This window comes from Sapajus apella, unplaced genomic scaffold (genome assembly GCF_009761245.1).
Source record: "Sapajus apella isolate SASKATOON/1434 unplaced genomic scaffold, GSC_monkey_1.0 scaffold83, whole genome shotgun sequence".
Classification (NCBI taxonomy): Eukaryota; Metazoa; Chordata; class Mammalia; order Primates; family Cebidae; genus Sapajus; species Sapajus apella.
The window spans coordinates 4,707,250-4,720,962 of record NW_022437023.1 but is presented as its reverse complement, the minus strand read 5'-3'; the positions used below and the strand labels follow the sequence as shown (position 1 = coordinate 4,720,962).

Sequence of the window (13,713 nt, the reverse complement as noted above, 5' to 3'; positions counted from 1 at the left end):
ACCCCTGGCCCCAGCCAAAGAAGGACCTTCTTTATATGTCCTCCAGTGACTGTTTCTTCATTACCCGCCTTTCTTTCTTTCTTTCCCTTTCTTTCCTTCCTTCCTTCCTTCCTTCCTTCCTTCCTTCCTTCCTTCCTTCCTCCTCCTCCTTCTCCTCCTCCTCCTCCTCTTCCTCCTCCTCCTCCTCCTTCTTCTTCTTCTTCCTCTTCTTTCTGTCTCTCTCTCTCTCTCTCTTTCTCTCTCTCTCTCTCTCTTTCTTTCTTTCTTCTCTTTTTTCTTGATGGAGTCTCACTCTGTCACCAGGCTGGAGTGCAGGGGCGTGATCTCAACTCACTACAACCTCTGCCTCCCCAGTTCAAGCTATTATCCTGCCTCAGCCTCCCAAGTAGCTGGGACTACAGGTGCCGGCCACCACGCCCGGCTAATTTTTCATATTTTATTAGAGACAGGGTTTCACCATGTTACCAGGATGGTCTCGATCTCCTGACCTCGTGATCTGCCAGCCTTAGCCTCCCAAAGTGTTGGGATTACAGGCATGAGCCAGGATTACCTGGCCCCATTACTCCCATTTTCAAGCTTCTTCTGTCCCCAGATTTTAGAATTATAGGATTCTATGAAAAGAGTTATTTTTACTCTCTCTGAATCTTTAATGCTTTTATACACGTTCATCTTGTCTTCTTTATGGCCATTTAACCCAGGGCAGGGGAGGGGAAGCCCCTCTTTCTTTTCTTTTTTTTTTTTTTGACACTGAATCTTGCTCTCTCACCCAGGCTGGAGTCCGACCTCCAACTCCCTGGTTCAAGCTATTCTCCTGTCTCAGCCTTCCAAGTAGCTGGGATTACAGGCACGCACTACCACAGCCAGCTAATTTTTGTATTTTTAGTAGAGATGTGTTTTCACCATGTTGGCCAGGATGGTCTTGAACTCCTGACCTCGTGATTCACCCACCTTGGCCTCCCAAAGTGCTGGGATTACAGGCATGAGCCACTGCGCCCAGCCACCCCACTATTCTTTTAATCATTTTACCTGCCTTTCTCTAGAAGGTGCTTCTTTTTCTTAACTGCACACAAAGCCCAAAGAGGAATGTACTAAGGCTTTGTTAAGGTGGATGTTTTGTCTTTATTCCAGACAGCCAGAACTTTTGCTGGCTGTTTGGGCTTTAGAAGAGTTGATGTCTTGAAGTAGTAATCTCAAACAACTTCCAGATTCCTTATCTTGGTGGCAACGGGCAGTTCAGAGTCCATCGTCTTAAAGGTATCCTCTGAATTGTCTTCCCCTATGTGAGCTGCCATACACTCATCCATGTGACAAGATACCTGCCACTTTCCAGCTTATACACATGGCTTTAGAGATGTTCCAGAAGATGCTCCCTATTGATTTGACATTTTACTATGTGGAAAGGAAAGTATAATTTGTGTACCTAGAACTATCTCAAAGTATTCCTTTTTCTTAATCTTTTATGAAATGTTAAATAACACTGATTCCCAGGGGATGTTGTTAGCAGCACTCAGCCCAGAGAAGAAGCCCATTATTTCTACACTTCGTTTTCTGTATCAGTTTCCCCTCTAAGATTTTTTAAAAATTCACATCAATTACCTGGTGATGGCTTTTTAAATAGTATTTGCTAGGGAAACTGAGATTGCTGGAACCTTTTTCACCACCACTATCACTTGACAACCCGAATCTTAACCAACCACACACCCACTTACAGTGGCCTGCTATTTGTCTCGCTGCTTTTTTTTTTTTTTTTTTTTTTTTTTTAATACTGGGTCTTGCTCTGTCACCCAAGCTGCAGTGCAGTGGCACGATCTCAGCTCACTACAACCTTCACCTCCTGGGCTCAAGCAATCCTCCCACATTAGCCTCCCGAGTAGCTGGGACTACAGGCGCACAGCACGATGCCCAACTAGTTTTTTGTGTTTTTGTAGAGATGAGGTTTCGCCATGTTGCCCAGGTGGTCTTGTACTCCTGAACTCAAGCAGTCTGCCAGCCTTGGCCTCCCAGAGTGCTAGTATTGCAGGTACGAGTCATGGCACCCAGCCCAGAAACAGACCGTATCATGTCACTTCTCTGCTCAAAACCTTGCCATGGCTTCCATTGTACTTGGCATAAAATCCAAGCTCCTTAAAGATGCTACATGACTCGGTTCCACTCGCCTCTCCAGTCACATCTCATGACACTGTCTTCCTTGCTTAATCTGCTCCAACCATGCCCATTGGTCTTTCTGCTGTTCCTTGAACACGCTAAACATGTTTCTACTTCAAGGCCTTTGCATTAACCATTTCCTCTGCTTGGACTTCTCTTCCCCTAAATGCATTGCTTCCCCATTTCATGCACATACCCAACTGTCTATATCTTGGAGAGACCTTCCCTAACCACCCATCTTAAATAGTGGCTACATTGCTCTATTTTTCTTTTTCTTTCTTTCTTTAATTTATCGTGACAAGGTCTCACTCCGTTGCCCAGCCTGGAATAAAGTGGCGTGATCACGGCTCACTGAAGGCTTGACCTCCAGAGCTCAAGCAGTCCTCCTACTTCAGCCTCCTGAGTAGCTGGGACCACAGCACATGCCACCACACCCAACTCATCTTTTGATTATTTGTAGAGACAGAGTCTCCCTATGTTGCCCAGGGTAGTCCCGAACTCCTGGGCTCAAATGATCCTTCCTCTTCAGCCTCCCAAAATGCTGGGATTACAGGCATGAGCCATTGTGCCTGGCTCTATTTTTACTTAAAGGGCTATCACTACAGGCCATATTATATACTTGTTTGCTGTCCATCTCTATCCCCTAAAATAGAAGCCCCCTGTCTGTGGCCTGTTAGGAGCCAGGCTGCACAGCAAGAGTTGAGCGGCTGGTGGGCTTGCAATCATTACCACCAGAACTCTGTTCCCTGTCAGATCAGCAGCAGCATAGGAGTGTGAACCGTATTGTGAACTGCTCATACATGGGATCTAGGTTGTGCACTCCTGATGAGAATCTAATGCCTGATTATTTGAAGTGGAACAGTTTCACCCTGAAACCCCCTTCCCCCAAAATTTTCATGGAAAAGTTGTCTTCCATGAAACTGCTCCCAGGTGCCAAAAAGGTTGGAGACTGGCATATTGGGAAAATATGCCTGGGTGCCTTAGAATGTGAACTCCACCAAGGCTGGGACTTTGCTTTGTTCCTTGCTGTATCCCAGCACCTAGAATAGTGTTTGGCACATAATGAGTGCTTAATTATTATTATTATTTTTTTAGATGGAGTTTCACTCTTGTTGCCCAAGTTGGAGTGCAATGGCACAAGATTTGTTCGCCTCAACCTCCGCCTCCTGGGTTCAAGTGATCCTCCTGCCTCAGCCTCCTGAGTAGCTGGAATTACAGGCATACGCCACCATACCCAGCTAGTTTTGTATTTTTAGTAGAAATGGGGTTTCTCCATGTTGGTCAGGCTGGTCTCGAACTCCTGACCTCAGGTGATCCGCCCACCTGGGCCTCCCAAAGTGCTGGGATTACAGGCATGAGCCACTGTGCCTGGCCCCAGTAAATATTTACCGAGTGAAAGAACGAAGAATATAAATATGTCTTGTCTTTCAGTTCTATGTTATTCACATATTTTTTGTTAGGAAAGATGATGGAAACAGTGTTTCCTAACCCCTAGTAGGATGTGTCCACTTTATCAATGATTCTATATCCTTGCCTACACTCTCAGTTGAAGAAGAGTCTTCTTCTCGGAGAAAGATTGTATTCTTCAAACTCTTTTGCAACTTCAAAGGAATGTGCCTGTACCTAGAATGATGAGGGAGGGAGGGCCTCACCTATTCAGGAGATCGGTTGGTAGCTGTCGTCAGAGGGCTGATAGCTATGGCAGCCATCCTTGCCTAGCAAGAGGTGTAAATCATTGGTTTGAGGTTCCCAAGGGGTCCTTGGAGGCTTTTTGATGGAGGTCCTTCTTGGCAGGTATTCACTTGTCCACTAGACCATTGCTTCCTATGCTACATTGCACGTGTGAATCACCGAGGATTATATTAAAAACCTAGATTCTGATTCAGTAGATCTGAGATGCAGCCCACAACTGAGCATTTCTGACAAGCTCCCAGGTGACACTGATGCTGCTGAGCCATGGACCTCACTTTGTAGATCTTCTGTTACTAGTATAGTATGGCCTGTGATTGTTGAATTTATCGCAAGAGTTTCTTTCGAAACTGTAAGTAGTGGCTTCTCAATGTTGTTTGCCTGTAAGTTTCTACTTTTCCCCACCCAACTTCATGTTCATTCAAGAGCGGGTTAAACTACTGAGAGAAAGTGTTATGAAAGAGATAATCCTTGTGTAGGGACAGGAAAGGAAAGGAAAGAGAAAGGCCTGAGGAACTATAGGAGGAAAGTCACTTCAGGACAGGAGCTCCAGTAGAAAGATAAAAAGAGAGAAAAAAGCTTTTGGACTTACAGAGAGATCACTGGCAGACTTTAACCTTAGCAAAGAAGTGGAATGGAAGGAAGGAAGTAGACGCTTAACAAGGGGAAGGGTTAAGAGATTAGAGCAAGGAGCAGCCTTCACAATGCACTGTGCAGTGCTGGACCACCTAAGACACAGTGAGGTCAAACTGGGATTTAAGAGCAAGAGAACTTTACAGTATCTAAACAACCACTCTAAGAGCCGATGGCAGAGATCAGTTATATTAGAGAAGGCAAAGGGATAAGCAAAAAGACTGAAAAAGCAAGAGGTTATAGGAAGAAAGAGAGGAAGAAAGAGTTTTTAGAATTTGGGGGCTGGGGGGGAAACTAGGTATTTCATTCCTAAGAACTTATTCTAAGAAAAGAAGTCACCATGGCTGGCAAGAAGAAAGGGGAAAATCTCTGTGTACAGAGATAGTCTTTGTCTTGCAACCAGTAATAAACAGTGGAAAATGAAAAGAATATGAAGAGTTAAACATGAGAAGGCAGTTACATACATTATGGTGTGCAGTTTATAAACTTGAACCACGTTATACCATTAAAGAGGGCAAATGTGAATGTTGCATAGCACATCAAAAAGGTGTATGAAATGATGTACAGCAGGGAAAAAGTAGAATATAAAATATCTTTGCATGACTTCAATAAGAATATATAGGTTTTGTCAAAGATGGGAAGAAAACATGGACAATTAAGTGAATTTTGGTAGAGGGTAGAATTATACATTTTGGTACTTCTGAAACTTTTCTTTAATGTTACCGTAATTTTTAATATTATAAAATATAGCTGGGCATGGTAGCTCATGCCTGTAAGCCCAGCACTTTGGGAGGCTGAAGCAGGTGGGTCACTTGAACTCAGAAATTCGAGACCAGCCTGGGCAACATCACAAAACTCCATCTCTACCAAAAATACAAAAAACTAGCGGAGTGTGGTGGCACACACCTGTGGTTCCAGCTACTCAGAAGGCTGAGGTGGGAGGATCGCTTGAGACCGGGTGGTGGGGGTTGCAGTGAGCTGAGACTGTGCCACTGTACTCCAGCCTGGGTGACAGAGTGAGACCCTGTCTCAAAAAAAAAAAAAAAATACACACACACACCCTCACACGTGTGTATGTATATACACACATATATGTCAACACGTATATGTATGTATACATATATGTATATATGTCAACCAGGGGTTAACAAACGTCTAACAAGGGCAGGATTGTAGATATTTTTAGGCTTTACCAGCCATACGGCCTGTGTGGCAGCTATTTATCTCTCCCATTGCAGTGTGAAAGCAAGCACAGACAATAAATAAGCTCTCGGAGCTGTGTTCTGATAAAACTTTATTTATCCACATTGAAATTTGCACTTTATGTTACATATCATGAAATATTATTCTTCTTTCAAGTTTTTCAACAATTAAAAAATGTAAAAACCATTTTTATCTCATAGATCATATAAAAATAGCATACCAGATTTGGCCCATAATTGGTAGTTTGCCATCTCCTGCAGTAAATAATAAGGAACAAATAAGAAAAAGATTAAGAAACAAAAAACCTTAAAATATAATTAAAGTTCTATTTTGTTCCTCTCTAATCCAGTTCCACTCCCTCTCTCCAGTGGAAACCACAATTCTGAGTTACATGTTCCGCATTCCCATGCGTGTTTTAGACTTTTTTACATATGTGTGTATCCATAAACAACATGTTTTTCATGTTTTGAAACTTTATAAATAGCATCATACTGTACATATGCTTCGGCAACTGGCTTTTTCACTCAACATTCTGTTAATACATTGAGCTCTAGTTTACTCATCTTAACTGCAATATATCATTCCATTATGTGACTATTCCTCAATTCTCATTTCCAGTTATTTTTATTCTGAACACTGCTTGGTCAACATTCTTTTATACATTATCTCATGGAAAATTTTCTCTAGTGCAATTTTTTCAAATTATGGTTTCTCAACTTTATTAGTTCATTCAGGCTATAACAAAATATCACAGATCAGTCCTTTTGCAGTTTGTAAGCGAGATGAGTGAATGTTTATGTCCATGTGTGAGATGTACCTCCCTCAAACCTTGTTAAGATGTAGGCGTATTACCTGTCTGACATAAAAAATAAAAACAATATCATAGATTGGGTAGCTTATAAACAGCAGGAATTTATTTCTCATAGTTCTGGAGGGTAGGAAGTACAAGACCAAGATGGCAGCAGGTTTGGTGTCTGGTGAGGCCCCATTTCCTGGTTCATAGATGGCACCTGCTGGCTGTGTCCCCACATGGTGAAAAGGACCAGGCAGCTCTTTGGAGCCTCTTTTAAAAGGGCAGTAATCTACCATCATCACCTCCCAAATACCCCACCACCTAATACCATCACATTGGTGATTAGTTTCAATATATACATCTAAATCCAATTTTGAGGGGACACAAACATTCCATAGCATTAACTACTAATGAGTTAAAGTAAACTTAAAGGTCGAGACCTTTAATGAAACAGAATAGACAGAAATAGAACATATCAGAATATGCTGCATGTAATAGGGGTAGGAATTGTTTTGCAAACATTTTTCCCAGCCTTTTTACACTTCTGTTTGTGTGCGTGTGTGTACGTATGCACGCGCCTGAAAGAAAGAGAAATGCTTGGTTGTGATGTAAAATGTATTTCTCAATAAGAGGCTATGATCAGCATGTTTGAAAAGCACTGCTTTAAGGTACAGTACCTAGGAATATCTAGGAAAGGCACTGCTAGATCACAGAACATGTACAACTTCCACTTTACTAGATACTGCAAAATATTTTCCAAAATGGCTTTTCCAACTTATCCTCACAGCAGTGAGTGTGAGTTTCCATTGCTCCATGTCCTCACCTATAATAGAATTTTCTCATGGGATGTTAAATATATCAGACACGCAAAAGAATGTATAAAACTAATATGCACAGTTTGATGAATAACATGTGCACTCGTGTACCCACTCCCCATGCTATACAACAAGATATTACCAATACCTTAGAAGCCACTTGGGGGTCCCTTCCAATGGGCGTTCCCCTTTTCTCTCTCTTTCATATGTAACCACTGTGCAGAATCTTGTGTAATCTTTCCCTCGTTTTTTTTTTTCCATTTATTTATCTTATTGCATTTTAGGTTTTGGGGTACATGTGAAAAACATGCAAAATTGTTGCATAGGTACACACGTGGCAGTGTGATTTGCTGCCTTCCTCCCCATCACCTACATCTGGCATTTCTCTGCTTGTTATCTCTCCCCAGCTCCCCACCCCCCACCGTCCTTCCCCTATTTCCCCCCAACTGACCCCAGTGTGTGGTGCTCCCCTCCCTGTGTCCATGTGTTCTCATTGTTCAACACCTGCCTATGAGTGAGAACATGGGGTGTTTGATCTTCTGCTCTTCTGTCAGTTTGCTGAGAATGATGGTTTCCAGGTTCATCCATGTCCCTACAAAAGACCCAAACTCATCGTTTTTGATGGCTGCATAATATTCCATGGTTTATATGTGCCACATTTTCCCTGTCCAGTCTATCGTCGATGGGCATTTGGGTTGGTTCCAGGTCTTTGCTATTGTAAACAGTGCTGCAGTGAACATTCGTGTGCACGTGTCCTTACAGTAGAATGATTTGTAATCCTTTGGATATATACCCAGTAGTGGGATTGCTGGGTCAAACGGAATTTCTATTTCTAGGTCCTTGAGGAATCGCCACACTGTCTTCCACAATGGTTGAACTAATTTACACTCCCACCAACAGTGCAAAAGTGTTCCTATTTCTCCACATCCTCTCCAGCATCTGTTGTCTCCAGATTTTTTAATGATCACCATTCTAACTGGCGTGAGATGGTATCTCAATGTTGTTTTGATTTGCATTTCTCTGATGACCAGTGATGATGAGCATTTTTTCATATGTTTGTTGGCCTCATGTATGTCTTCTTTTGTAAAGTATCTGTTCATATCCTTTGCCCACTTTTGAATAGGCTTGTTAGTTTTTTTCTTGTAAATCTATTATAGTTCTTTGTAAATTCTAGATATCAGCCCTTTGTCAGATGGGTAAACTGCAAACATTTTTTCCCATTCTGTTTGTTGCCGATTCACTCTAAAGACTGTTTCTTTTGCTGTGCAGAAGCTGTGGAGTTTGATTAGGTCCCATTTGTCTATTTTGGCTTTTGTTGTCAATGCTTTTGGTGTTTTGGTCATGAAGTCCTTGCCTACACCTGTGTCCTGAATGGCTTTGCCTAGATTTTCTTCTAGGGTTTTTATGGTGTTAGGTCTTATGTTTAAGTCTTTAATCCATCTGGAGTTAATTTTAGTGTAAGGTGTCAGGAAGGGGTCCAGTTTCTGCTTTCTGCACATGGCTAGCCAGCTTTCCCAACACCATTTATTGAATGGGGAATCCTTTCCCCATTGCTTGTTTTTGTCTGGTTTGTCAAAGATCAGAGGGTTGTAGATACGTTGTGTTGCCTCCGAGACCTCTGTTCTGTTCCATTGGTCTATATCTCTGTTTTGGTACCAGTACCATGCTGTTTTGATTACTGCAGCCTTGTAGTATAGTTTGAAGTCCAGTAGTGTGATGCCTCCCGCTTTGTTCTTTTTGCTTAGAATTGACTTGGCTATGCGGGCTCTCTTTTGGTTCCATATGAAGTTTAAGGTGGTTTTTTCCAGTTCTGCGAAGAAGGTCATTGGTAGCTTGATGGGGATAGCATAGAATCTGTAAATTACTTTGGGCAGTATGGCCATTTTCACGATATTGATTCTTCCTAACCATGAACATGGAATGTTTCTATATCTGTTTGTGTCCTCTCTTATTTCATTGAGCAGTGGCTTGTAGTTCTCCTTGAAGAGGTCCTTTACGTTACTTGTTAGTTGTATTCCTAGGTATTTTATTCTCTTTGTGGCAATTGTGAATGGAAGTTTGTTCCTGATTTGGCTCTCTTTAAGTCTGTTATTGGTGTATAGGAATGCATGTGATTTTTGCACATTGATTTTGTATCCTGAGACTTTGCTGAACTTGCTTATCAGTTTCAGGAGATTTGGGGCTGAGACGATGGGGTCTTGTAGATATGCAATCATGTCGTCTGCAAATAGAGACAATTTGACTTCCTCCTTTCCTATTTGAATGCCCTTTATTTCTTTTTCTTGCCTGATTGCTCTGGCTAGAACTTCTAATACTATATTGAATAGGAGTGGTGAGAGAGGGCATCCTTGTCTGGTGCCACATTTCAAGGGGAATGCTTCCAGTTTTTGCCCATTCAGTATGATATTGGCTGTTGGTTTGTCATAAATAGCTTTTATTATTTTGAGATACGTTCCGTCAATACCTAGCTTATTGAGGGTTTTTAGCATAAAGGGCTGTTGAATTTTGTCGAAGGCCTTCTCTGCATCAATTGAGATAATCATGTGGTTTTTGTCTTTGGTTCTGTTTATGTGGTGAATTACGTTTATAGACTTGCGTATGTATGTTGAACCAGCCTTGCATCCCCGGATGAAGCCTACTTGATCATGGTGGATAAGCTTTTTGATGTGCTGTTGCAATCGGCTTGTCAGTATTTTATTGAAGATTTTTGCATCTATGTTAATCATGGATATTGGCCTGAAGTTTTCTTTTCTTGTTGAGTCTCTGCCGGGTTTTGGAATCAGGATGATGTTGGTGTCATAAAATGATTTGGGAAGAATTCCCTCTTTTTGTATTGTTTGGAATAGTTTCAGAAGGAATAGTACCAGCTCCTCTTTGTATGTCTGGTAGAATTCGGCTGTGAACCCGTCTGGACCTGGGCTTTTTTTGGGTGGTAAGCTCTTAATTGCTACCTCAACTTCAGACCTTGTTATGGGTCTGTTCAGGGTTTCAGCTTCTTCCTGGTTTAGGCTTGGCAGGAGGCAAGTGTCCAGGAATTTATCAATTTCTTCCAGATTTATTAGTTTATGTGCATAGAGTTGTTTGTAATAATCTCTGATGATGGTTTGAATTTCTGTGGAATCTGTGGTGATATCCCCTTTATCGTTTTTTATTGCATCAATTTGGTTATTCTCTCTTTTCTTTTTTATTAATGTGGCTAGTGGTCTGTCTATTTTGTTGATCTTTTCCAAAAACCAGCTCCTGGATTTATTGATTTTTTGAAGGGTTTTTTGTGTCTCTATCTCCTTCAGTTCTGCTCTGATCTTAGCTATTTCTTGTCTTCTGCTAGACTTTGAGTTTTTTTGATCTTGCTCCTCTAGCTCTTTCAGTTTTGATGATAGGGTGTCAATTTTTGATCTCTCCTTGCTTCTCATGTGGGCACTTATTGCTATATATTTTCCTCTAGAGACTGCTTTAAATGTGTCCCAGAGATTCTGGTATGTTGTGTCTTCATTCTCGTTGGTTTCAAAGAACATCTTTATTTCTGCCTTCATTTCATTGTTTATCCAGTCAACATTCAAGAGCAACTTGTTCAGTTTCCATGAAGCTGTGCGGTTATGAGTTAGTTTTTGAATTCTGAGTTCTAACTTGATTGCACTGTGGTCTGAGAGACTGTTTGTTACGATTTCCGTTCTTTTGCATTTGCTGAGGAGTGATTTACTCCCAATTATGTATTCAATTTTAGAGTAGGTGTGATGTGGTGCTGAGAAGAATGTATATTCTGTGGATTTGGGGTGGAGAGTTCTGTAAATGTCTATTAGGTTTGCTTGGTCCAGGTCTGAGTTCAAGTCCTGGATATCCTTGTTAATTTTCTGTCTGGTTGATATGTCTAATATTGACTGGTGTTAAAGTCTCCTGCTATTATTGTGTGGGAGTCTAAGTCTCTTTGTAAGTCATTAAGAACTTGACTTATGTATCTGGGTGCTCCTGTATTGGGTGCATATATATTTAGGATGGTTAGCGCTTCTTGTTGCATTGATGCTTTTACCATTATGTAATGTCCCTCTTTGTCTCTTAGGATCTTTGTTGCTTTAAAGTCTAATTTATCAGAGATGAGAATTGCAACTCCTGCTTTTTTTTGCTCTCCATTTGCTTGGTAAATCTTCCTCCATCCCTTTATTTTGAGCCTTTGTGTATCTTGCATGTGAGATGGGTTTCCTGGATACAGCACACCGATGGGTTTTGGCTTTTTATCCAATTTGCCAGTCTGTGTCTTTTGACTGGGGCATGTAGTCCATTTACATTTAGGGTTAATATTGTTATGTGCGAATTTGATACTGCCATTTTGGTGCTAGCTGGGTGTTTTGCCCTTTAGTTGAGCTGGTACTTGTTGTTCCTTTATATGTGTAGAGCCTCTTTCAGGAGCTCTTGTAGAGCTGGCCTGGTGGTGACGAAATCTCTGAGTACTTGCATGTTCCCAAAGGATTTTATTTTTCCTTCACTTATGAAGCTTAGTTTGGCTGGATAGGAGATTCTGGGTTGAAAGTTCTTTTCTTTAAGGATGTTGAATATTGGCCCCCACTCTCTTCTGGCTTGTAGGGTTTCTGCTGAGAGATCTGCTGTGAGTCTGATGGGCTTCCCTTTGTGGGTGACCCGACCTTTCTCTCTGGCTGCCCTTAGTATTTTCTCCTTCATTTCAACCCTGGTGAATCTGACGATTATGTGCCTTAGGGTTGCTCTTCTTGACGAATATCTTTGTGGTGTTCTCTGTATTTCCTGGACTTGAATGTTTGCCTGCCTTGCTAGGTTGGGGAAGTTTTCCTGGATAATATCCTGAAGAGTATTTTCCAGCTTGGATTCATTCACTTCGTCGCATTCAGGTACGCCTATCATACGTAGATTAGGTCTTTTCACATAGTCCCACATTTCTTGGAGATTTTGTTCATTCCTTTTTATGCTTTTTTCTCCAGTCTTGCCTTCCCGTTTTATTTCATTGAGTTGATCTTCGACCTCTGATATCCTTTCTTCTGCTTGGTCAATTCGGCTGTTGATACTTGTGCATGCTTCGCGAAGTTCTCATGTTGTGTTTTTCAGCTCCATCAATTCACTTATATTCCTTTCTATTTTGTCTATCCTCGTTAGCATTTCATCAAATCTTTTTTCAAGGTTCTTAGTTTCTTTGCATTTGGTTAGAACATGTTCTTTAAGTTCACAGAAGTTTCTTACTACCCACCTTCTGAAGTCTGATTCTGTCATTTCATCACACTCGTTCTCCCTCCAACCTTGTTCCCTTGCTGGTGAGGAGTTGTGATCCCTTGTAGGAGGAGAGGTGTTCTGGTTTCAGGTGTTTTCATCCTTTTTGCGCTGGTTTCTTCCCATCTTTAAGGATTTATCCACCTGTCGACTTTGTAGTTGCTGGCTTTCAGATTGGGTCTCAAATCTTTCAGATTGACATTCTGTTTGTTGATGATGAGGTTGTTTCTGTTTCTTGGTTTTCCTTCTGACAGTCTGGCTCCTCTGCTGTAGGTCTGCTGAGGTTCACTCCAAGCCCTGCTTGCCTGGGGTTCACCTGCAGCAGCTGCTGAACAGTAAGGGTTGTTACCAGTTTTCTTCTTCTGCTATCTTTGTCCCAGAAGGATACCCGCCTAGTGTCAATCTGATCTCTCCTTTATGAGGTATCTCTTTGGATATATAGGGGTCAGGGAGCTGCTTGAGGAGACGGTCTCTTCTTTATAGGAGCTCAAATGGTGAGCTGTGAGCTCTGTTGTTCATTCAGAGCTGCTGGGCAGGTACGTTTAGGTCTGCTGCAGCAGAACTCATAAACTGCTTTTTGTTCCCAGGTGCTCTGTCTCAGGGATTTAGGGCTTTATTTATGAGTTTCCGTTATGCTGCTGCCTTCTTTTTTTTTTCCTTCAGACCTGCCCTGCCCAGCAAGGAGGCAGCCTAGTCACTGCCTGCCTGTAGAGGCTTTGCTGAGCTGCTGTGGGCTCTGCCCAGCTGCCGAGTGAACTTCCCTGCAGTCCTGTTTATATGGGTGTAGTTAGAACTACTTTGTTGAGGCGGAGTCTCTCTGCTGTGGCGGGTTGCCTTGGCAACGGCGGGCTGCCTCAGCAATGGCGGGTTGCCTTGGCAACGGCGGGCTGCCTCAGCAATGGTGGACGCCCCTCCCCCACAGAGCTGGACCGTCCCGGGTTCAGCTGCGCTTGCTGTGAAACTCTCAATCCAGAGTTTCTGGTTGCTGTTCTTTTGTGGGGTGGGACCAGCCGAGCCTGATCGCCTGGCTCCCTGCCTCAGAGCCTTTTTTAAGTTGGTGTTCCAGTCGCCTGTTGAAGAGGCGCCGGGGTCTGTTTGTTTTCCCCTGCGGCCACTCACTGCACTGGCTTAAACAGCAGCACTGAGTTTTGTGGCGCTTTTTTTTTTTTTTTTTTTTTACCCTGGAATCTACTGTCCTGGTTC

General features: G+C 42.2%; 1 protein-coding gene and 1 non-coding gene across 2 annotated transcripts in view; both read left to right on the top strand.

Annotated features, from left to right (window-relative positions):
- LOC116533716 (transmembrane protein 217-like) overlaps positions 1–13,713 on the top strand; it is a 42,840-nt gene that overhangs the window by 1,507 nt on the left and 27,620 nt on the right. The window lies entirely within an intron of this gene.
- LOC116533761 lies at positions 6,429–6,532 on the top strand. The gene has a single exon (XR_004261440.1). It is a non-coding gene; the product is annotated as a small nucleolar RNA U13 (small nucleolar RNA).